The sequence below is a fragment of the Mauremys reevesii genome, linkage group 6 (assembly GCF_016161935.1).
Source record: "Mauremys reevesii isolate NIE-2019 linkage group 6, ASM1616193v1, whole genome shotgun sequence".
Lineage (NCBI taxonomy): Eukaryota > Metazoa > Chordata > Testudines > Geoemydidae > Mauremys > Mauremys reevesii.
The window spans coordinates 64,770,759-64,794,924 of NC_052628.1; the positions used below are offsets into that span (position 1 = coordinate 64,770,759).

The 24,166-nt window shown below is 43.6% G+C and overlaps 1 protein-coding gene across 9 annotated transcripts in view; it reads left to right on the forward strand.

Annotated features, from left to right (window-relative positions):
* Nucleotides 1-24,166, forward strand: part of FER (FER tyrosine kinase) — a 385,522-nt gene that overhangs the window by 12,668 nt on the left and 348,688 nt on the right. For 8 of the 9 annotated variants that reach the window (XM_039542917.1, XM_039542922.1, XM_039542913.1 and 5 more), the window contains one exon: nucleotides 14,466-14,597. The gene's annotated coding sequence lies outside the window, so the exon portion shown is untranslated. Of the gene's footprint in view, nucleotides 1-1,698; nucleotides 1,813-14,465; nucleotides 14,598-24,166 lie in introns of all 9 variants that reach the window. The other variant, XM_039542921.1, reaches the window with a different exon arrangement.

The following is a 24,166-nucleotide window of genomic DNA, read 5'->3' on the forward strand; positions in this document are numbered from 1 at the left end:
ACCAAGGAGGAAAAGGAAACCAGTGACTCGTTAAAAGTCAGCCTCAGGTACTCTGCTCCAGAGGAGATAAGTTAACTGATAGCTGGGCCATCAGTTTGTGTGGAGAGGGAAATATTCTGGTTCCATCCAGATTAGGAGGCTTTACTCTTTCCAAGCCTAAACCTGGGATCAAAGGAGAGCTAAAATCTAAACCTAGAAAAGGAGGTTTTTTTTGGTGAGCTGGGAGAGTTGGCCTTTGGTGTGTCAGTGAAATAACTGCTCGGAAGACTCTGCTTGTCTTCGCTACTGGGGAGATCGACACTGCTGCAATCGATGTAGCGGATGTTGATTTAGCGGGTCTAGTGAAGGTAAGTCGACCGGAGAGCGTCTCCTGTCGACGCAGTGCAGTGTAGACAGCAGGGTAAATTGACCTAAGCTACGTCGACTCTAGTTACATAAATAACGTAGCCAGAGTAGGGTAACTTAGGTCAACTTATCCCGGTAGTGAAGACAAGCTCTCAGTCAAAGAATAAGCAATAAGGTTGCAAGCAGTTCAGGCTCTTTCTCCTAAATCAGAAATGAGGACTAAAACAGACCCACCAGCACTATAAATAGAGAGGTTTAAGCTCAGGTAAGGAAGTAAGTGTGTAGGACTCTGGTTTGGTTTTGTTTTTTATATTTTGGCCTGGAGAAAAAGGGCTTGCAGGTCCAAATGCTGTTAGCCCTGCTGAGGTAGCCAGGGTTGTGATACTCAGGTCTTGCTTTGAGAGTGGATGAATTGCAGAATTCCACCCAAGGAGAGCTAAAGGTCCGAGGCCTGACACCTGGTTGATGTCCCTTCTTGGGCTCTCGCTTAGTGCAACTGTGCAACCTATATTTACTCCTTCATTCTTATCTGGTAACCGTGACGACCTATATTTACTCCTTATCTGAGCATTGTTATTCTAGGAAGCTGAGAAGTAATATAAAAAGTGCTCAAAAATCTGTAAGTGCATGGTGTTATTTTGAACTTGTATAGAGTTCACTATGCCCATCATGTAACTCTCACTTTGAAGTAGAAATAATATCTCATAGGCAGGAACTTTGCTGATAGTTGAACGGTGTGACAAAATTCAAACAAGGATTGACCAGCTATCCAAAAATACGATTGTCATGATTATACTTTTTTCAACTTCTCCTGGGTTTCATGCATTGTAATACCATTTTTGGCACATGCATACTAAAAGTGATGTTATGTACCTGAACTTGCACCTTCTTGAACCTTGCTTGTGGAGTGCAGGTTCCCAGTACAATCATCTTCTCTATCTTCTAGTGATCCAGGAGCCCAAACTAATGGTGGGGAATACCCGATGCTATCTGGAAAAAAGGATAAACACAATGGACAGTGTTGGGACGGCGAATACGTATGGAATATCTTGTTGGTCACCATGTCCTTATCAGAAAAGAATGTTTTCTTCATAGGGAGGTGTTGCTAATCTTCTGAGCTTGCTGTTAGCAGATCTCTTTACAAACTGGCAAAACACCAAACCATACCTATATTTTTTCTGGGGGTAGGATCCATTATTTCACTCCTAAAGAGACCAAACTTTCTGTCTTAGGATCAAGTATTACAACCTAATGTCAGTTCTCTCAATCTAATTGCTTGACGGTTGGGAGGAAAATTCTAGCCCAGGTTGTGTGCTTGGAGGAAGTGATTCAAATGCTTTTCTCTTCAAAAAGGGACTCTGCAGCCCAGCTGTCTGCCAGATACTGGAACAGACTCTACCTCTGATCTTAGAAAAAATAAAGAGACAACCCTCCTTACCCCCCAAAAGTTTCTGGAAGAAGCTTCTGGTAATATTCTTATTTTCAGTCTATTGAAACCCGTTTCTTAGTCACAATGATATCTGCTAGATGATTTTCAGAACTTATGGCTTTACTGCGGAAGAGCCTCACTGTGTGTTTCATGATGATAAGATGGTCTTTAAAACAGTATCAGAGTTTATTCCCAAAGTAGACACTTTTGTTGACAAGTCTCAAGAATGAATTTTTTTGTTGTGTGTAAGCCCAAGTCACCTGCATAAAAGAGCACTTGAAACATGAGAAATCTAGATGTCCACTTCTTTGTTTCCTTCCATTTGAAAAGGAAAGAGTGAAAATTATGGAAAACGTGTGTCAGAGTGGATGAGATGATCTTAGAAGATTGTGAAGCATTAGGTAAAATGGTGTTTTGAGGGTATTGAGGCTTTTTTCACAATATTGCTATTTCCTGAACAGAGAGGACATCTGCTTCAGTGAAAGATATTTGCAAGGGATATCTCTTGTCATCACTCCCCTCACTCACTTTAGATAAACTGAACCGTCAGACATCTTCAGATGCCTAATTGGGTGAGGGTACCACTGCCAGTAGTAAAATAAAGATTCAGAATTATTTTTAATTTAGCTACTGAGTCTCATTTTCCTTCTGTTTGTTGCTGCTTGCTTTTTTCCCATTAGTAAAGATATTAAGGAGAAGAATGGAACATTTATGTTGTTTCTATTTTTTTCCATCAGTATTAGCACTAATGCATTCCTTCCAGTTCAAAACCTTTATTATGCTTAATACCCCTTGAAATAAGCCTAATCCTGTTAAGATTATTGATTTTTATACCTCATGTTTGGGAGATATTTAATGGGTTTAATGAGGATTGACTCACCTATTTGTGAACTCATCCCTTCCTAGTACCTTAACGTAGTTTTGACAAGATTCATGGGCCACCCATTTGAACCATTGATCGCTCTTTTATTTCATTGTCTGCTAAGATGGCTTTCTTGGTAGCAATAACATTGGAGAAGAGAGCAGGAAAGCTACAAACTCTTAAGGTGACCATGACAAATTCAGGCTGGAAATTAGATGACGGTTTCTAACCATCAGAGGGATGTTGTTCTGGAACAGCCTCCTGTCAAGGCTGAATCCCCACTCTGTCACTCCGAGTGCAGAAGTGGGGGCCCACAAGGATTAAAAAAATTAATACGTGCCACTCCAGGCTTGTGTTATACTCCCAAGGATACAGCTTTTCTCTGACTTTTGGCTTGGTAAACGCTGCCACCACCCAGATGCAAAAAAACCCACAAACCTTTGAACCCAGGAAGGAGCACTTGGGAATTCATCCCTGTGGAGTACACTCAAGCCCTTTAACCCCCTCCCCCCAGGGAAAAGCTGAGAAAGATAACAAAGGAAATTAGCTGTGGCTCTCAGCTAATCAAACAACATACGCACAAACCTCTTAGGACACCAAAAATCCAATCCTGTACTTAAAAAAGGTAAATTTTATTAAAAACAAAGAAAGAAAATACATCTGGAACTTAGGCTCTTGCTAGATTTTAAAAGAGGAATTCCAAAAGTCAAGCACCCAAAATAGCTTTCTTGGGGATTCAGCTTAAAGGTTACAAGCGAACAAAAGCATCTGGGGTTAGCACAGAGGAGTCCACAAGCCCATAAGAAATAACCCTAATCATGTCTTTTTAGACATTCCCTAATTTTACTTACATATCTGAGGCTCCAGATAAGTAGGTTCAAGGTATGAATTGATAATCTATAATCATACCTGGCTTAAAGCTGGTTACAGCATTACTGCTCCATGTCCCTGCAGCCCAGAGAACAACAGACAAAGGGAAAGTTTCTTTCCCGATTTAAAAAAGTTCTTCCTTCCCATTGGCTCTTTTGGTCAGGTGCCCACTCCTTTTCTTTTACCTGTGGGCTTGTTAATCTTTACAGGTAAAGCAAGCAGAGAACAGACCAAGAGGGATTTTACAGCTAGCTGGCTGGCTGGGTGTCGATCAAAGGGATCTACTCCTCCAGCCTCCTCCCCTTCATGTATCACACCTCCCAATAGGAGTTGTGGGGGCAAACAACTTAGTTTTAAGAGACAGGTGGACCAATTTCAGTGTGAGTGGATGATAGGGTTGTTTGTGATGCTAGGGGGCTCACTTCCGGTTTATGTCCCTAAAGCTCGTGGTTCAGGGTTTCAGCCAGCCACTAGCAGCATCAGGAAGGAATCCCTCCTCCCATCCCTGCATTCTGGGAGGGGTTTTTTTGTGCTTTCTCTGAAGCATCAGGGATGGCCACAGCTGGAGATAGGATAGTGGGTCGGGTATGTCAGCCTTTGAGGTGGTGCCAAGCATTTTTTCTCTCAGGTGCTTGGCTGGCTGGTTCTTGCTCATGCTCAGGATCTAACTCATTGCTGTATGTGGGGTTGGGAAGGAATTTTCCCTAGACTTTGGGGTTTTTTTTTTTTTGCCTGCCTTTGGAGCATATGTATACGGGTCATGTGCCAGTATTATCTGGGTATATGTCACTTAATCATTTCCCTGCCACTATGCGGGCCTCGATCTCTGAAGCACCTCGGTCCCTCCTATTCTCTGCCTGTGGCAGATAATAGTCTAGTTTCCTGTGGGCTGTAATGCATTGGTCTAATTTCAGTTGTTGGGTTTAGTTTGTGGGTATGGTGGTGGCCTGTGATATTTAGGAGGTCAGATTAGATGATCTTGTGGTCCCTTCTGGCTTAAACTCAGACTCCTTATGCAGTCTTTCACAAAGAGAGTTTTTTAAGACCTCCCACTCCATTTTTAACTCAAATCTGTCTGAAGCAAATGATTTCTCTACCAATTTTTTTTATTGTGTATGCAGAAAGAATGAGACCAAGCAATTTCTGCACAGATAATTTTGCTCTGTATCAGGTCTTGTCATAATATGACTAATGTATCACCTCTTGAGAGAAAATTGCTGATTCCGTCAGAGCTCAAGATATCTCTGTGGCCTTTTTGAATAACATCCAAAATGTGGACATCTGGAGGGCTTTTGCTAGACATTATGACCTCAGAGTAGCTTCCAGAGCTGATGCTGACTTTGGTGAATCTTTTTCATTCTTTGTCCAACCAGATAGACTCTGAATTTCCTGCCACCTAAGGAGTACTGCTTGGAAATCACCTGAAATGGAATATATGTGTGTGCAATCGCTGGAAGGAGAGAGAACAGGTTACTTACCTGTACAGTAACTGTTCTTTGGATGTGTTGTGCGTGTATATATTCCATGAACCACCATACTTCCCTGATGTTTCAGAGTCTAATGGCATCAAGATGCCTGTGTGAAGGGGATCAGGATAGCCCCATCCTTTAACACATCTCAAAGAACAACAGTTACTGTACAGGTAAGTAACTTTTTTCTCATCTAATGGTGTTTTGGTGGCTTCTTTTTTGAAATATATTTGTGATGTGGGAGCTGGGAACAAACTCGCCACTATCTTGCATTTGTAAACTCTTGGGGGCACAGACCGTCTCTTATGGGGTGTGCGTGTGTGTACACCGTGCCGGTCACAGTTGGGGTTTCTAGCAAGGGCGTCTGCATCCAGTGAAGATGCCCGTTACAGTGGTGGCAGCAAAGAGTCCTGTGGCATCTTATAGACTAACAGACTTATTGGAGCATGAGCTTTCGTGGGTGAATACCCACTTCGTCAGATGCATGTTACACTGGTGGTGACTTTTGTAATGTTCACAACCTTTGCATATTTATTCTTTTCCTTATCTGTTGTACAGCTGCTAGTACTCCATTATGACTGTAAAATAAGTATCATTTCTAGAGTGTTTTCTATTTTTGGTCAGTTAGAAATGGGAGTTTCAAATTTGTTCCATAATAAAATATATTTAGTTGCTAGAGTGTAACAATGTTACCTGAAAGGATTATTGAATCTTGTCTATTTGGATCTCAATTCCTGTCCTATAGCCCTTTGTGTCCTGATGATTTTTAAATGAGGTGCATCTCTACTTTTCTAAAAAGAATAGGCACAGAACGATAAAATAGTCTGTTTGCCCTCTCTCTGGCACCATGTACAACACTCTCTCCTCTCATTCACACCAGCTGTCTAAACAATGAAGTTCAACCAATGTAACTAGTACAACTTTGTAAGTGGATATTTTCATATCTTTCTAAATATAACATATCAATTTAGCTTTCATCTACATCTATACATCCAGGTTATGTCCAAGCTTGTCTCTTCTTCATACATAATATTTGTAAGAGCCAGCCTCATTTCCCACTCCACATCACTTAAGCTGTGGTCTAGAACCTTATCTTGTATTTTAACTCCTTCAACCTCGTCTAACTAGCTATTCTAGGTACTTACATGGTCTCCATTACCACAGTATCTGTGTGCCTCACAAACTTTAATTTTTTTCCTGCATCTTGGCAGGGGGTTAGACTAGATGACCCTTGCAGTTCCTTCTAACCCTATGATTCTATGTATTCCTGTTCTCTGGTTTTGCTACCTGCAACCTTCTTTCCCTTAAGTCCATTAAAAATGCTTCTGCTAAGATGGTCATCTTCTTTCAGTGATACCATGCGTCCATTGTACTTCAGGTGTGTGTGTGCATTCAGTGGGAGATTTTTTCCCTCAGGGATACTTGTTGGGAAAGTGTATGCGTACTGTGCTACCTCATGCTGTTGTGCAGTGGTAAGAAGAGTAGAGTCGTTCCCCATCCCCTTCAGTTCTTTCTTATTGCCCATTATGGTTCTTGGGGAGTTGTTCCTTGCTATTGCAGATTTTCTCTTATTGTTAGTGTTGTGTATATAGTTGTACTTAATCATAGTTTTAGTAATAGGATAGTTTTTAATGTTAGGTTTCCTTTTTCTGCTATATTTTTTGTACTCTGTGATTCCTGCTGTTTGGATACCGGAGTCCGGTGCTGGGACATGCCTCATTTCCCGGGCTTCAAGCTCTGTGATGCCAAGATTCTGATGCCAGTTAGTGACCTGTACTTCTGGTGCTTGAAGTGCCTAGGTGACGCTCACATCAGAGAGAGGTGCCAAATCTGCAGGAACTTTAAGCCCAGAACGAAAAGAGACAGGGAGCTCAGATTAAAAGACCTTCTAAGGGAGGCAGCCATGTGTCCACCCTCAGTGTGTACTGAGCATGTCTGTTGTCAGAAGACAACATCAAAAGATGCAGTGTCTAAGAGATCGAGGTCCACAGCACCGAAATCCAGTAAGCATGTGGAGAAAAAGAATAGAGTGCACTTAAGGCTGAGTTATGACCTGGTGCATGCAGGTCCTCAGACAAAGTCATTGAGTCTGATGCTGCCCCATTGAGATCAATCTCTAGGGCAGCCCCATCTAGCTCTGTGGTTTTGTCTTTGTTGCCTCAGCAGCAAAAGGAGTCTGTACCGATGCTGCCAATACCTGAAGCATATGCTGCAACACGTGGTCTGCTGAGCCTATAGGTGCCAACTTCTCTGGCAATACTGGAATCTTCTTGCTTGGTACTCATGAGGATTTTCTAGCTACTGGAGTTTAACGTCTGGTTCAGTGGGCACCAGCAGTTACTGTGGTGCCTCCATTGTATGGTGCTGTTGATAAGTAAACAGTCAATGATTTCACTGATGCCATCTTCCCTGGATTCCAGACACCAACAGAAGCTGCACTTCCCTGGTTGGATGATTCTGGTTCATTGAATTATAAGTCGGTTCATATGTGTCATGGTCAAGCCATGTAAGCCACCACTTTCCTGAAGGGTTTCCACCCTGATATCCAGTGGAAGCTCCTTGTTTGCCAGCTGGTAGACACTCTTGGTCAGGAAGAAATTGGGTTTTGGGGCCATATCAGTGGCTATATTGGAACCCTTGGGAGTTTCCTCCTGTTTCTAGATGATCTTTGCCCTCTCCTTGTTCTACATTCTGCAGTAGCTGTTGTCAAGACCTGCAAGAAGTTGCTCCCAGTACTGGGCTCAGTGCCAAACAGGAGCCATCTGTTTCTGTAAATTCCCCTTTGGAAGACTTGGAGGGAGTTCCATCTCAGACAGCCTTGGCTTCTTCCTCATTACCAGATTAGGCTGTTGTGTCTAAGGGTTCTGTTCCTCTACTGTATGATTGTAGGGTCACCAGGACCTTCTAAAGAGGGTGGCTTTTGCCTTAGATATTCAGGTGGAAGGGGTTCAAGAGAGGTCTCACAGATTAGGTGATACCTTGGGATCCGTGGGACCTTCTCAATTGGCGCTTCCAATAAGTGAAACTATTCTGGAGCCCACTAAAATGCTGTGTCAAATTGCATTTTTCCTGTTGCCCACAGCTAAAATAAATGAGTGGGTATTATGTTCCTTTGCAGGGGTTTGAACATTTCATGCCTTCTCCCCTGGGGTCTTTGGTGGTTTCAGCTGTCAATAAGAGAGCGAATCAGCAAGCATCTACCTTAAAATAAAAGGATGAAAGCGTGATCTTTTTGGAAGGAAACTTTATTCAAGTGCTGGAGTATACCCCCGGATTGCTAATCAGCAGGCTCTGCTGCGATGTTATGATTTCTCCCTCTGGGACAATGTTTTAAAGTGTATGGACAAGTTGCCATGGGAGGGAGACAAGTTTCGATCTGTGGTGGCTGAGGGAAAGGTGGTGGCTAGGACCTCGCTTTAGGCCACATTAGGTGCTGTGGATTATGCTGCCAGAGCTGTGACATCAGCCATTACAATGCATGGATATTTGTGGCTATGCTTAAGTCTTTGGGTTTTTATATACTGTGATAGACCCAGACCAGTTGGGAACAGCAGAGTAGTAGAAGGGAGATATACTGGCCACTGGATAAGCAGTTTTCTGTTCCCTGAGTGACCAGAGCAGAGGCTGCTCCAGGCTAATGAGGACACCTGACTCCAATTAACCTGCTAAGAGTCAGGTGAGGCAGTTAAGCACCGGACTCTAATTAAGGCCCCTCTGATGCTATAAAAGGGCTCACTCCAGTCAGGCCAGGGGAAGCCAGGGAGACAGAGGAGAGGAAGTGCGTGTGAGGAGCTGGGAGCAAGAGGCTCAAGAAGCTGAGAGTGAGTAGGCATACTGATGGAGAACTGAGAAGTACAAGTGTTATCAGACATCAGGAGGAAGGTCCGATGGTGAGGACAAAGAAGGTGTTGGGAGGAGGCCATGGGGAAGTAGCCCAGGGAGTTGTAGCTGTCGTACGACTGTACCAGGAGGCACTCTAGACAGCTGCAGTCCACAGGGCCTTGGGCTGGAACCTGGAGTAGAGGGTGGGCCCGGGTTCCCCCCAAACCTCCCACCTCCTGATCAAACACAGGAGGAATTGACCTGGACTGTGGCTTCTACCAGAGGGGAAGGTCTCTGGGCCGTTTCCTGACCCACAGGGTAAATCTGTGAGGTGAGCAAATCCACCAATAAGTGCAGGACCCACCAAGGTAGACGAGGAACTTTGTCACAATACCAATATCAAAGAAGAAGCAGTTCTGTCCACAGCAGCCTCATCAGTATGCTTCTTTTAGGCCTCACTACCAAGACCAGCCTAGGAAGAAAGGAAAAAGTTACAGGAGTAACTATTCCTCCACCTATTCTTTCATCTGCTGGCAGTTCATGTGCGCAGCTTGGAAATACCAAGCAGTCAATTTGAAATGCTTGTCGAGGACAACCTACCAGTTTGCCAGCTTCTCCTACTGTGGTGTTTCCCCACTTCCTAAGTGTTTGGACTGGCATCATTTCAAACCAGGGGTCTTAAGCACAGTGGAATTGGGATATATCCTTTAGTTTATTTTCATTCCCTCCTGCCTCCCTTCACTGTCTCTTTTCAGGAACCACTCTCACAATGAAGTTCTGCTTTGGGAACTACAGTCTCTTCTCTTTTGGGAGTCATAAAGGCAGTTCTTCTATTATACAGGGAAAAGGGTTTTATTCTTGCTACTTCCTAATCCCAAGAACAAAGGAGGTTTTAGACCCATACTAGACCTGTGAAAGCTCAACAAATACCTAAAGAAAATAACCTCTTGCATGGTCACTGGCTTCTGTTATCCCTTCCCTGGAACCTTGTGACTGATATGCTGCCCGCTTCTTAAAGGATGCTTATTTTCATGTAGTGATGCACCAAAGCCGCAGCAAATTACTCAGATTTATAATCATCCATTTTCACTATCAGTTTGCAGTCCTGCAATTTGGCCTGTCTGCAGCCCCACATGTGTTCACAAAGTGCATGGCAGCGGTGGCAGCATTCCCGAGGAAATCCAGGAATTTGAGTGTTTCTGTACCTAGATGACTGGTGGATAGGAGGCCAATCTAGGGGCCAGGTGCTGTCCAGCATAGCCGTAATCCAGTGCATTTTGGTGCATTAGGATTGTTTGTTGTCAAGGAAAAGTCAATCCTATCGCTTTCACAAAGGATAAAGTTTATAGGAGAAATCTTGGAGTCTATAGAAGTAAGGCGTTCCTCCCACAATCCTGGTTCCAGATGATATTGGTCACTTCTTCAGACACGAAGACCCATCCTACCAGAAGAATATGGAATTGGCTCAGACTTCTGGACCGTTTGGCATCATGTACTTAAATGTGGTTCAGTGAGCCACGCTGCATCTCAGGAAGCTGCAGGGGTGGCTGAGCTCAGTGTATTCCTGGGTCCATCATCCTCTTCACATGATGCTTCAGGTGCCCACATGAGTCTTAGCCTTTTTGGGTGGGTGGACAAGACCCATCCAATGTGTGTGCAGAATTACCATTTGCTGCCTTACAATGTACTCTAACTCTGGTTACAGATGCTTCCACCCTGGGTTAGGGTTTTAGCTGGGATCCCTGCATACTCAATGGCTATGTGCTGGCCAGGACTTAACTCTGCATATATATGTAAGAGAATTGAGAGCCATTTGACTAGTGTGTCATGCATCCCTTATCTATGTCAAGAGAAGGAATTTACTAGTACTTAGACTATGGCTTCTGTATTGTCCCTATGTGAACAGCTAGGGAGGGGCCAGATTGACCTGGCTATACCAAAAGGCAATGCTTCTGTGGGACTTTTATATTACCAGTTCAATACATCATGAAACTTCCCACCTTCTGGGTATCCAGAACTGTTTGACAGATCGGTTGAGCAGGTTTTTTACCAGCCACAGAAAGTCGTTTCTTTACTCAGATATCTCCAGGTTCATTTTCTAGCTGTGAGAGGTTCCCCACATAGACCAGTTTGCAAAAAAATCAACAGGAAGTGTCTCAGTTTTGTTCATGAGCTGGTCACAATCCAGGATTCATCTTGGATGCTTTCCTATTAACCTGGACAGATAAGCTCATGTGTGTGTTCACTCTGGTTCCATTCCTACCCGGAGTATTGTTAAAAATAAAACAGGATCATGCTCTTGTGATACTCATAGTACCACTGTGGTCTCACGAATGTTTGTTTTCCACTGTTGAACCTCTCAATCAGATATCCATTGACGTGGCCCATGAACCCAGATGTGATCTCACGGGACCATGGTTGCCTCCTCCATTCCAGTCTGAAGGCCTTTCGCCTCAGAGCCTGGACGGTGTATAGTTAGCACATCAGAGGAAGATCTGTTCAAAGGAGCTATAAAATGTCTTAACTAGTAGAAAACCTCATGTTAGGTATACTTACCTGGTGAAGTGGAAGAGACTCTCCATCTAGTCCCAGCAGAAAGGGGCTTTGCTGGTCTGAGCTCTGATACAACACATGCTGGACTGTTTGTTATTTCTGAAACAGCAGGTCCTTGTCTTTGGTTCCATTTGGGTCCATCTAGCAGCTATTTCATCTTTTCATCCTCCAATTGATCACTTTTCTCAAGTCCCATGTCACTGTGTTTTTGAAGGGTTTGGACTGGTTACGTCCCGAAGTAGAGGATTGCCCTTGAACCTGGTGTTAACAAAATTAATGGGTTCTACTTTTCAGCTGTTGGCTACTTGTTTGTTGTTCCATCTCTCACTGAATGTTGCCTTTTGGTGGCAATCACCTGGGCCAATAATTAAGGGTGAATTAAGAGGTCTAGTGTCTGACCTTGTGATCACAGCCTTCTACGAGCACAAGTTGTACCTACTCCCTTATTTGAAATTTCTTACCAATGTGGTTTCTCACATCTCCATCTGTCAGGCAATATATTTACCAACTTTCTTCCCTGAGCCTCATGCTCACAGGGATGAAGAGAGACTCCACACATTAGATGTTAGGAAGGCATTAACATTTTACTTGGACAGGACTAAACCATTTAGATCATCCTTGCAGTTGTTCTTGGCAATTGCAGACAAAATGAAGGGCCTTTCCAGTTTCTTCTCAAAGAATCTTATCGTGGATTTCCTTCTGTATACATTTGTGCTATGACATGCCTAATATAACTACACTGAATAGGATGCTAGCATGGTCAATCAGATTGTAAGCAGCCTCTGCAGCCTTTCTTGCCAAGGAGACTTGGGAGCTGGGTGCATAAGAACCTTAGGCTTCTTTGAAAATCCTAGTTTAGATTTATCTTTGTTTAGGTATACTTGTGATATTATGCAACACTTAGGTATGTAATATATATTTGACACACGTCATTTGCATATGTCTGTCTGTTATGCTCATACAAAGCACATGGGATCTTTATAGAGGAAGGTAAATACACAGCATTTATTGAGAATACAACAGTTAGCATATGCTTTTCAGTCACACATACACTGAGGGCTTGGCTACACTGGAGAGTTGCAGTGCTGGTGGAGGCTTTACAGCGCTGCAACTTAGTAACTGTCCACACCTGCAAGGCACATCCAGCGCTGCAACTCCCTGGCTGCAGTGCTGGCTGTACACCTGATCTGCTTGGGGTATAACGAGTGCAGCGCTGGTGATGCAGCGCTGCTCGTCAAGTGTGGCCACACACCAGCGCTGTTATTGACCTCCAGGGTATTAGGAGATATCCGAGAATGCTTTTAACTAAATTACTCTTTGTTTTGTTATGATGCCTCTCTTTGTTTTGTTGTGAACTCGGGGCTCCGGGAGCTGCTTATCTAAAAAACAAACACAGCTCTTGTTTGCTTTGATCAATCTGTAACTGACTGTGAACAATCAATTGAGATAACCCACTACCTTGCTGTGAATGAGGCAGGCAGGGGGATGAATGTCTACAGCTTAGTGTTTGCTTGAGGAGAGAAACAGCGGGGGGTGGGGGAGGGGGAGAAAGGGAGTCTGTTGGAGCAGCTGCTTATCTGGTCTGCAGGCTATTTGCAGTTAAGAGTGAATGAGGGGTCGAGGAAATGTTCAGATTTTGCAAGGCAGGGAGCTGACACACAGTGTCGGCTCCAAAAATCCACTCTCTCTCTCTCCCCCGCTCCCTATCACACTCCACCCCACCCCTCTCTTTTGAAAAGCACGTTGCTGCCACTTGAATGCTGGGATAGCTGCCCATAATGCACCACTCCCAACAGCACTGCAAATGTGGCCACACTGCAGTGCTGGTAGCTGTGAGTGTGGCCACACACCAGCACTTTCCCTACACAGCTGTACAAACACAGCTGTAACTCCCAGCGCTGCACATCTGCAAGTGTAGCCAAGCCCACAGAGTCCTGCTAGTGGTGTTCATAGTTACCAGTCTGTTGTAGCTTGACTCAATTTAATGGCCAGTTAGATTGAGCACAAGTGTGGAGCTGGGCTCTTGTCGGTCGTGAGCCGATGCTCCTGGAGCGTGGCAAAACGAACCCAAGTTCCATGGCCAAGCACCCTGGTTCTTATAGTTTTTTTTCCTTTGTTGAAGTCTATGGACCGATTACTTCTTAATTGATGTAAACATTCCAATACACCTCCAAGAGGGTCATCCTGTCCTTTGTTCTGATTTAATCAATTGTCCTCCGTGTGCCAGCCTTTACCTCAGGGTCGTCAATCTGCCTTTCATTATGGATGTGCGTTGATGATCCTTTGATGACCTTTAAGTCTCTTTACTTTTTCTTCCTTGACTCTGGCCATAACAGTGGCCTTTACACCTTATCTTTTCCTGATGCATACATCCTCATTCACACAAACAGATTGAGAATACAAACAGTAGTATTTTATATTGAGCAAAAAGGCATTGCAAATTAAACCTTGCCTTCAATGTTTTTTCTAATCTACTTAACATAGACACAATAGAGAATCCTGTCTCTTACTTACTAAACCTTAAAACAAAGAAATGTATATTTAACTAGAGTGCCTAATTTGTAATACATATAGGAAACCATAGTAGACATTATAACTTATCCTAAAACAAAAGGTGACGATAATCAGTCAGAAGGATTGTTCTAGTCTGTCATTCCTTTCAGCTATTCAAAAAGTATATTGTTGAGGATAGGGTAAGGAGTTGCTCTTTGCACACTTTTATTGTACTAATTTTTGTTTTATTTCAAATGTATTTGCAGGGTTATAGTCAATTGTCTGATTTCCAGTTAACAGAATGAAATACCACTAAAAAAATAAAAATAAGCCTTTCGACTTCCAGTAAATTCAGACAGTCTAGCTATTGTAACCATTCTGTGTCATATATATTTAAGCAAAACTGTTTTCTTCACTTGGAGTTCCGTATAGAAACTGGTGGCAGATATGGCTCCTGGTCATTAGAATAAACTTTGCTCCTTCTGTTTCCTCCAAGCCCTTTATCAGTTGAAGACATGAAACAATCTGAAAATGCAAATGATCTAGTTGAAGTTTAAATTATTGTAAAGGACTAAAGAGTTCAGTAAAATAGATGAAAAAATAAATGTCTGTTTTTACACAGAGTTCCTTGGGAATTTAAAGGACATTATTTTTTTAAAAAAAGAGAAGAGGTGAAGAAAAGGAACAGTCAGAAGATTTGAACACTGGAGCACAGGATTAAGGATACCTCTGTAGAACATCAACACTTAAAAAGGTATGTGAACTTTTACCTTCGGCTAGTAAGCCTGAGCTGAAAGTCAGCTGATCACTTTACCACTAGTCATCGTAAAATTTGTCATCTCATAATTGTCCTTACCATTCCAATTTACTGTATAATGTAGTACTTTTCTAAAAAGAAATATATGGGATTCTTTTTTGTCCATCTCCCAAATGGAAGGAATTTCTTATTTTATTTTGTTTTTAGAATGTTTATATTGCAATGACTCCTAGAGGGCTAGGGTGACCAGGTGTCCAGTTTTTGACCAGAACACCCAATCAAAAAGGGACCCTGGCGGCTCCGGTCAGCACCACTGACTGGGCCATTAAAAGTCTGGTTTGTGGTGCTGTGGCACTAAGGCAGGCTAGTCCCTACCTGTCCTGGTTGGCACCGTGCTGCGCCCCAGAAGCAGCCAGCAGGTCCGTCTCCTAGGCGGGGGGGCCGGGGCATGGGGCTCTGCGCTCTGTCCCTGCCCGAGCACCGGCTCTGTACTCCTGGCCAATGGAAGCTGGGTGGGGCGGTGCCTGTGTGCGAAAGCAGTGCACAGAGCCTCCTGGCCTCACCGCCTAGGAACTGGACCTGCTGGTTGCTTCCGGGGCACGTGGAGCCCGGACAGGCAGGGTGCCTGTCTTAGCCTTGCTGTGTTGCTCACCAGAACTGCCCGAGGTAAGCCTATGCCCCAACCCGAGGCCCTCCCCGCAACCTGGAGCCCCCTTCTATAGCCCATACCCCTCATCCCTGGTCCTACCCCAGAGCCTGCATTTCCAGCCCAGAGCCTGTACGTCCTCCTGCACCGCAACCCCCTGCCTCAACCTGTAGCCCCTTCATGCACTCCTAATCCCTCAGCCCCTCCCCCCGGCTGGATCCCCCTCCTGCACCCTGAACCCCTCATTTCTGGCCCCACCATGAAGCCCGCATTCCTAGTTAGAGCCTCACCCCCTTCCGCACTCCAACCCCCTACCCTAGCTCAGTGAAAGTGAGTGAGGGTGGGGGACAGTGAGCCACTCAGGAAGGGGGAATGTAGTGAGTGGGGGGCAGGGTCTCTGGGAAGGAGCGAGGCCTCAGGGCAGAGGCAGGGCTGTGGTGTTTGGTTTTGTGATAGGCACTGCACAAATATATAATGTGACATGGTCCCTGCCCAGAGGAGCTTACTCTTTTAAGATGACACGTGACAGAGGAAAGCGAAGGAAGAAAGGGCACAGTCAAAAGTTAGACAAATGTTTGTTATTGACAATTGGATTTTTTTTCTATATAATACAGATAATATTTTGAATGTGTGGTTATTGTGGAAAAGCAGAGTCAAAGGACTGTTTCTTACGTTCCAGCAGTTTCATGATCATTCTAAAGTGTTGTGAGAGTGAAGTTCATAGTTGTGGGCCAGATAGTGAGAAAAGTCTGTCTCCCCCTCATTTACTAGTTTCCCATTTTTGATCATCAGTTTCATTGTTTCAGTGGAAGAACGAGGAGTCCGGTGGCACCTTAAAGACTAACAGATTTATTTGGGCATAAGCTTTCGTGGGTAAAAAACCCACTTCTTCAGATGCATGGAGTGAAAATTACAGATACAGGCATAAATATATATAGGCAAATGAAGAGAAGGGAGTTACCTTACAAGTGGACAACCAATGTTGAAAGCCAATTCAGTCAGGGTAGATGTGGTCCACTCTCAATAATTGATGAGGAGGTGTCAATATCAAGAGAGGGAAAATTGATTTTGTAGTGAGCCAACCACTCCCAGTCCCTATTCAAGTCCAAATTGATGGTGTTAAGTTTGCAAATGAATTGTAGTTCTGCAATTTCTTTTTGAAGTCTGTTTTTGAAGTTTTTTTTGTTGAAGAATGGCTACTTTTAAATCTGTTATTGAGTGTTCAGGGAGACTGAAGTGTTGTCCTACTGGCTTTTGTATGTTACTATTCCTGATGTCTAATTTGTGTCCATTTATCCTTTTACATAAAGACTGTCCAGTTTGGCCAATTTACATGGCAGGGGGGGCATTGCTCGCAAAAGATGGCATATATCACATTAGTAGATGTGCAGGTGAATGAGCCTCTGATGGTGACAGTAGGCTTCCAGATCACTGCAGAACTGTATCAGGTACGTGAGGGTGGTGGAGCAGAAAGTCTCCAAGATAGGACAGACTCTTGTGCCAGGCTAAGTGTGTGGTTGGATAGATTAACAATATTGTTGGGTGAGTTAAGGGTACCACTGTTGTAGCCGCCTGTGTCATGTAGGAGTTTAGATAGTTTACTGTCCTTTTTCCTCTGTAGAGAAATAAAGTGTGTGTTGTAAATGGCTTGTCTTGTCTTTGTAAAGTCCAGCCATGTGGAATTTTGTGTGGAAGGTTGGTTTTTATATGAGAATCTCCAGTTTTGAGAGCTCATTCTTGATCTTCTCCTGTTTGCTGTACAGGATGCTGCTCAGGTGGTTCCTCAGTTTCTTTGACAGTGTGTGGCATAATCTCTCACCATAGTCATTGTAGTATGTCGATTTGTAATGGATTTTTTACCTTCAGTCCGTTTGTTATGATGTCCATCTGTTTGCACGTGGAGAGGAAGATGTCTGTCTGTATCTTTGCGAGTTTTTTCATGAAGTAAATGGATTTTCACATCATACAGCTAAGTAATTTTAGTGGAACATATCTGTTATAGACCAGGGATCAGCGACTTTTCAGAAGTGGTGTGCTGAGTCTTCATTTATTCACTCTAATTTAAGGTTTCGCGTGCCAGTAATACATTTTAACGTTTCTAGAAGGTCTCTTTCTATAAGTCTACAATATATAACTAAACTGTTGTATGTAAAGTAAATAAGGCTTTTAAAATGTTTAAGAAACTTCATTTAAAATTAAATTAAAATGCAGAGCACCCCTGAGCCCGGTGGCCAGGACCTGGGCAGTGAGTGCCACTGAAAATGTGCTGTGTTTAGTTACTGGTGAGAATATGCTTCAGGTTGGTGGGTTGTCTGTGGGCGAGGACTGGCCTGCCACCCAAGGTCTGTGAAAGTGAGGGATCATTGCCCAGGATGGGTTGTAGATCCCTGATGATGCGTTGGAGGGGTTTTAGCTGGGGACTATATGTGATGGCCAGTGGAGTCCTGTTGGTTTCTTTCCTGGGCTTGTCTTGCAGTAGGAGGCTTCTGGGTACACGTCTGGCTCTATTGATCTGTTTCCTTATTTCCTCGTGCGGGTATCGTAGTTTTGAGAATGCTTGGTGAAGATCTTGTAGGTGTTGGTCTCTGTCTGAAGGGTTGGAGCAGATGTGGTTGTACCTCAGTGCTTGGCTGTAGACAATGGATTGTGGGGTGTGTCTGGGATGGAAGCTGGAGGCATGAAGGTAGGCATAGCGGTCGGTGGATTTTCGATATAGGATGGTGTTAACATGACCATCACTTATTTGCACCACGATGTCTAGGAAGTGGACCTCCTGTGAGACCTCATCTGGAATATTGTGTGCAGTTCTGGTCTCCCATGTTTAAGAAGGATGAATTCAAATTGGAACAGGTACAGAGAAGGGCTACTAGGATGATCCGAGGAATGGAAGACCTGTCTTATGAAAGGAGACTCAAAGAGCTTGGCTTTTTAGCCTAACCAAAAGAAGGCTGAGGGGAGATATGATTACTCTTTATAAATATATCAGAGGGATAGATATCAGGGAGGGAGAGGAATTATTTAAGCTTAGTACCAATGTGGACACAAGAACAAATGGATATAAACTGGACACTAGAAAGTTTAGACTTGAAATTAGATGAAGGTTTCTAACCATTAGAGGGGTGAAGTTCTGGAACAGCCTTCCAAGGGGAGCAGGGGGGGCAAAAGACATATCTGGCTTTAAGACTAAGCTTGATAAGTTTATGGAGGGGATGGTATGATGGGATAGCCTAATTTTGGCAATTAATTGATCTTTGATTATTAGCAGGTAAATATGCCCAATGGTCTGTGATGGGATCTGAGTTACTACAGAGAATTCTTTCCTGGGTGCTGGCTGGTGTATCTTGCCCACATGCTCAGGGTTTAACTGATCACCATATTTGGGGTCGGAAAGGAATTTTCCTCCAGGGCTGATTGGCAGAGGCCCTGGAGGTTTTTCGCCTTCCTCTGCAGCGTGGGGCCCGGGTCACTTGCTGGAGGATTCTCTGCACCTAGAGGTCTTTAAACCACAATTTGAGGACTTCAATAACTCAGACATAAGTTAGGGGTTTGTTACAGGAGTGGGTGGGTGAGATTCTGTGACCTGCATTGTGCAGGAGGTCAGATTAGATGATCATAATGGTCCCTTCTGACCTTAAAGTCTATGAGTCTCTGAGATTGGTCCAGGCTGAGCTTGATGGTGGGGTGGAAGCTGTTGAAATCATGGTGGAATTTTTCCGGAGTCTCCTTCCCATGGGTCCAGATTATGAAGATGGAGATAGAGAAGGGGTGTGAGTGGATGAGAGCTGAGGAAGCGTTGTTCCAGGTCATCCATAAAAATGTTGGCATATTGTGGGGCCATAGTGGTGCCACTGATCTGGAGGTATATATTGTCATCAAATTTGAAATAGTTGTGTGTGAGGATAAAGGCACAGAGCTCGGCAACCAGTTGTGCTGTGGCATCATCAGGGATACTGAATAGTGAATCAGTGAGCTTTGCTATGTTGCCATTATTTTAATATGTGGGAGGTGATGCAAAAATTTAAGGGCATGCTTCCCCAAGATGCCAGACAGGAGTTCTCTTCATTTGTTGAAGAAGGGAAGATAGTAGCCTGGGCCTCCCTGCATGCAGCCTTAGACTCTGCCAATTCTGTGACCGGATCAATGGCTATGGCTGTTACCATGTGCAGGAGCTCATGATTACAGTCCTCAGGGTTTTTTCAAGAGGTGCAGCAAACCCTCCAGGACCTCCCATTCAAAGGGTCCTGTCTCTTTTCAGAGAAAACAGACACCAAATTGCACAGACTTAAGGACTCTAAGGTGACCCTGAAATCTCTGGGTCTGTATAGTCTGGCAGCAGCCAGAAGATGCTACAGGCCTCAGCAGGTTTGACGCTATTTCGTGCAGCCTCCCAACTAGGACCAGTGGAGGAGGAGAAAGGACTTCTGGCATAAACCCTATACACCAACCTCCTCCTTAAGGCTGTTACATTCTGTCCCTAGACATTCGGCAACTTCGAAGCACTTGTTTTGATGACATGCTTGAGGCTGACATCTCAATCCCCTCGATTCTGGATCCAGTTACCCCTTTGTTTTCCATCTGACTGTCCCACTTCCTCAATGCCTGGAACCATATTACCTTGGACCATTGGGATCTAAACACAATAGAATTAGGTTATACCCTCCAATTTTTGTCCACCCACCCTCCCCGTCCCTCTTTAGGGACCTTTCTTATGAAGAAATATTGGGACAAGAAGTCCAGTCCCTCCTTTGGGTGGAAGCCATGGAAGAGGTTCCTCACCATCTAAGAGGATAGGGGTTTTATTCCCATTACTTCCTAATCCCAAAAGACAAGGGAAGTCTCAGACTGATCCTAGACCTACGGTGGTTCAACCATTATCTAAAGAGATTAAAGTTCTGCATGGTCTTCTTGGCTTCCATCATTCCGTTGCCAGATCCAGGGGATTGGTATGCTGCCCTCAACCTAAAAGATGCATACTTCCACATATAGATTTTCCAAAGCACAGAAGGTTCCTAAGTGTTGTCATAAACCAGACTCATTACTAATTGGCAGTTATGCCATTCGGGCTGTTGGCCGCCCCACAGGTCTTCACCAAATGTATGGCAGTAGTAGCGGCCTTCCTCAGGAGAAAGATAGTTCACATTTTCTCATATCTCGACAACTGGCTAATCAAGGGCCAGTCCAGAACTCAGGTGGACTCAGACATCTATTTCATCCAATCGACCTTCCAGGTTTTGGGCTTATTAATAAACAGCCAGCAGTCTATCCTTAGCCCTGTACAAAGGATATAGTTCATAGGGGTGGTTCTGGACTCCTGTACAGGCGAAGACCCTGCTTCTGGAGGATCGTTTCCACTCGATCTCGAACCTGATAAGCTCCCTTCAGGCACATCTGACCATGACAGTCTGAATATGCTTGAGCCTTCTGGGCCACATGGCATTATGCACATATGTGGTACAACATGCGAGACTACATCTCAGATCTTTCCAGGCCTAGTTGGCCGCGGTATATTCACCCTCGCAATATCATCTGGACATACCTATGTTCCCACTCAAGTCCTCAACTCACTGACTTGGTGGTTGAATCAAGGCATAGTCTGCGTGGGAATACCTTTTTTGAGGCCCCAACCGTCCATGTATCTGATCTCTGTGCCTCTGTGTTGGGTTGGGGAGCCCACCTTGGGCATCTCAGGACTCCAGGCCTGTCATCTCAAGAAGAGCTTTCAATCCATATCAATACCAGAGAACTCAGTGCAGTCTGCCTGACCTGGCAGGTGTTTTTAACCCACATTGCAGACAAGGCAGTCTCGGTTCTCATGGACAGTATAATCGCCATGTACTACATCAACAGGCAGGGTGAAGCGCATTCTTCCCCCTGGGCCAGGAAGCAATCCGACTGTGGGAGTTCTGCATTACACTCTTCATCTACCTAGAGGCATGTTACATGCCGAGTACACAGAACCAACTTGTGGATCGCCTCAGCAGGTTCCTTTCCACTCACCACGAATAGTTCCTTCGACTGGACACGTCAAGAGACATCTTCTAGAGGAGGGGGGCTCCCCTTTTAGATCTGTTTGCAGGAGCAACAGGAAATGCCATCAGTTTTTCTCCCTGCAGGGCCACAGCCCAGGTTCTCTTATGGATGCCTTACCCGTTGGCCCAGGCAACTCACCTCTATTATTGCCTTTCCCCAATAACATTAATTCATAAGGTTCTGTCAAAGATCAAGCAGGATTGAGTACAGGTCATCCTCATAACCCTGGTGTGGCCCAGACATCACTGGTTCACCACCCTCTGAAGCTTTCCAGTGGAGCCCCCAATCCATCTCCCACTGCACCCTGACCTGATCACCCAGGACCCTGGTTAGCTGCTCCACCCGAACTTCAGTTCTCTTCATTTGTCGGCCTGGAACCTTCATGGCTGAATCCTGAAGAGCAAGCTTGCTTGGAGCAGGTTTCTAGAATCGTACTAGGGAGTAGAAAAGCCTACACCAGGGCAACTTATCTGGTAGAGTGGAAATGATTCTTTACCTGGTCTTCCCAATTCGGAGTTCCACCTACACAGTCCTCATTGCAATTTATTTTGGAGTACCCTCTGCTCTTGAAACAAAAAGGTCTGGCCCTTTTCTTCAGTTCAGGTCCATCTGGTGGCCATTTCAGCCATCTGACCTAAGGCTGACAACACATTGGTCTTTTCGCATGAAATGGTAATTGGTTTTCTCAAAGGCTGGCAAGGACGTTCCCTCAGATAAAGGAACCGATCCCTCCTTGGGACCTAAACCTCGTCCTGGCAAAGCTGACAGGCCCACCCTTCAAGCTGCTAGCAACATTTTTAAAGTTTATTTTGAAAACTTTTCAGATGAGTTTTACAGCTATATAAGAAAATGAATTATTGATTGGTTATTTCATTTATCAAAGGTAATTGAAGCAGATATTTATGAAGTCATTGGGAAGTGAACTATCTCCAATTCAACAGGTTAATCATTAATATTTGGAGGGTTTTTTTGCCATGCTGTATTGGGAGGAGAACATCAGCAGACAGACATTTAAATTGTTTTATTTAACTAAAACAACGTTACGTATTCTGGATTTTTTTCTTCAACAGCGAACATATAATATTATAACAAAACAAGCATATGAATTTTTGAATTTAGTTAGTTAAACATTCAAGTTTTTTTAAATCAGGGTTTTTTTTTGTTAAAATTGTTTTTAACTAAAACTGTTAAATGAAATGTTAAAAAAAAAAATTAAATTGACTATGTCAGCCAGGTCAACATGAGTAACTTAAAATATTGGCTTCTGCAGCTAACTCAGTTGTCTTCACCTTCATTTTCCTGTTTGTTCATAATCTGGAAAAGAAAAACAAGCTTTCCTGCTTTTTCAGGCCCCAAACGATTTCTCAATTTGGAATGAATCAGTCCAAAGGAAGAAAATATTCTTTCTACTCCAGCAGAAGAAGCTACTGCTGTTAAAAGTGAGATTATCACTTCAACAGTCTCTGATTCCAAGTGCTTAAGTGACTTCCATCAGTTCACTGGTGTGACTTTCTTTAAAACATCATCAGCAAACGTATTTCTTCAATTGTTCACCCTTAGCTCTGAAGTTTATTATAGTTGGCATTATGGAGGGATGATTGCTGGATGTCCATGTCATAGCCACCTCCTCTTCTTCAGCAGTTAAGATTTGACCCTAGTACCGAGTATTGAGAATATTTGCAAGAAAATGAGCTGGAGATAGAGCTTGTCCTATTCATTTCTTTTATTGCTTGTAATTTAACTCTGTCATTAAATAAGATCTCATTCAGTTCCTTCCAAATTTCAACAGCGTCAGCAATAAAACAGCTATTTCCCTGCATTTTGTTCAAGGCTACAGAAATAGGCTTCAGGGTACTCAGCATGTGGTCAACATTTCTTTTAAGCCCAATGTGGAGAATTTTGGCTGTGACCGTGCCATCTATTTTTTCACGATTTTGTTCACATACTGTCATCAGATTAGGCCAGTTCTTGATATAGTGCTCAAAACAGTCCACTACTGAGTTCTATTGCTCGTCTTATGGGAGGGTTAGCTTGGTTCTTCCCACTTTTTTCAGAGCAGCTGCTGCAAAGTGGTCGTTATGGAAGTATTTTGCAATTTTGACAACATTAGTCTTTACTTCTGGAACACTGAAGTCTTTGGCTAGGAGGTGCATCAAATGAGCACTGCAACCGTATGTTATTGGCTTGGGACTCTCTTCACTGTCTTCTAAATTTCTTCTCATCTTGGATATATTTGCAGCATTGTCTGTGACTAAGCTGCCTACTAGAGATTTGAATTTTTTTTCCCACAGTTTGTTATAGCTTTTACTGCTACTTCTTGTAAGTATTCTGCTGTGTGTGTATTTCCTGATGTTTTAATTGTTTCTGTAAGGAAGACATTCCCTTTTTCTGTTGTCACACAAGCACATAAAACAGGATCTTTTGCACACTGCTCAATTTCTCTTTCATAAACTTTATCCAGCAATTTGCCTGCCACATCTCCTCTTTTGGGTGGACTGTATCCTGGTCTTAATGACTGAACCATGTTAATGAAGTGTGGGTTCTCAGTCATACGGAAAGAAGAGTTTGTTGCATAAACACAGGGCAATTTTTTCATCAACTCTCTCTTTTTGTAATCTGCTGGTTCTTATCACAAATTTATCTATGCTTGTTTCTGAATGATGGAGATTTTTTTTTCTTTTTGCTACAGGTGATCTACTGTGGCTATGTGACATACATTATGTGACTGAAACACTATCATTGGAGATAACTCTGAAACTATAGAAAATGTGGTCTTGAAGGTGTATAGTCTTCAGAATCCTGTATGTTGAGGATGGATTCTCCTAAACAAAATAAGTCAGTGCAGTTATTTAATTATTATTAGCATACTGCTCATTTAGTATTACTCATT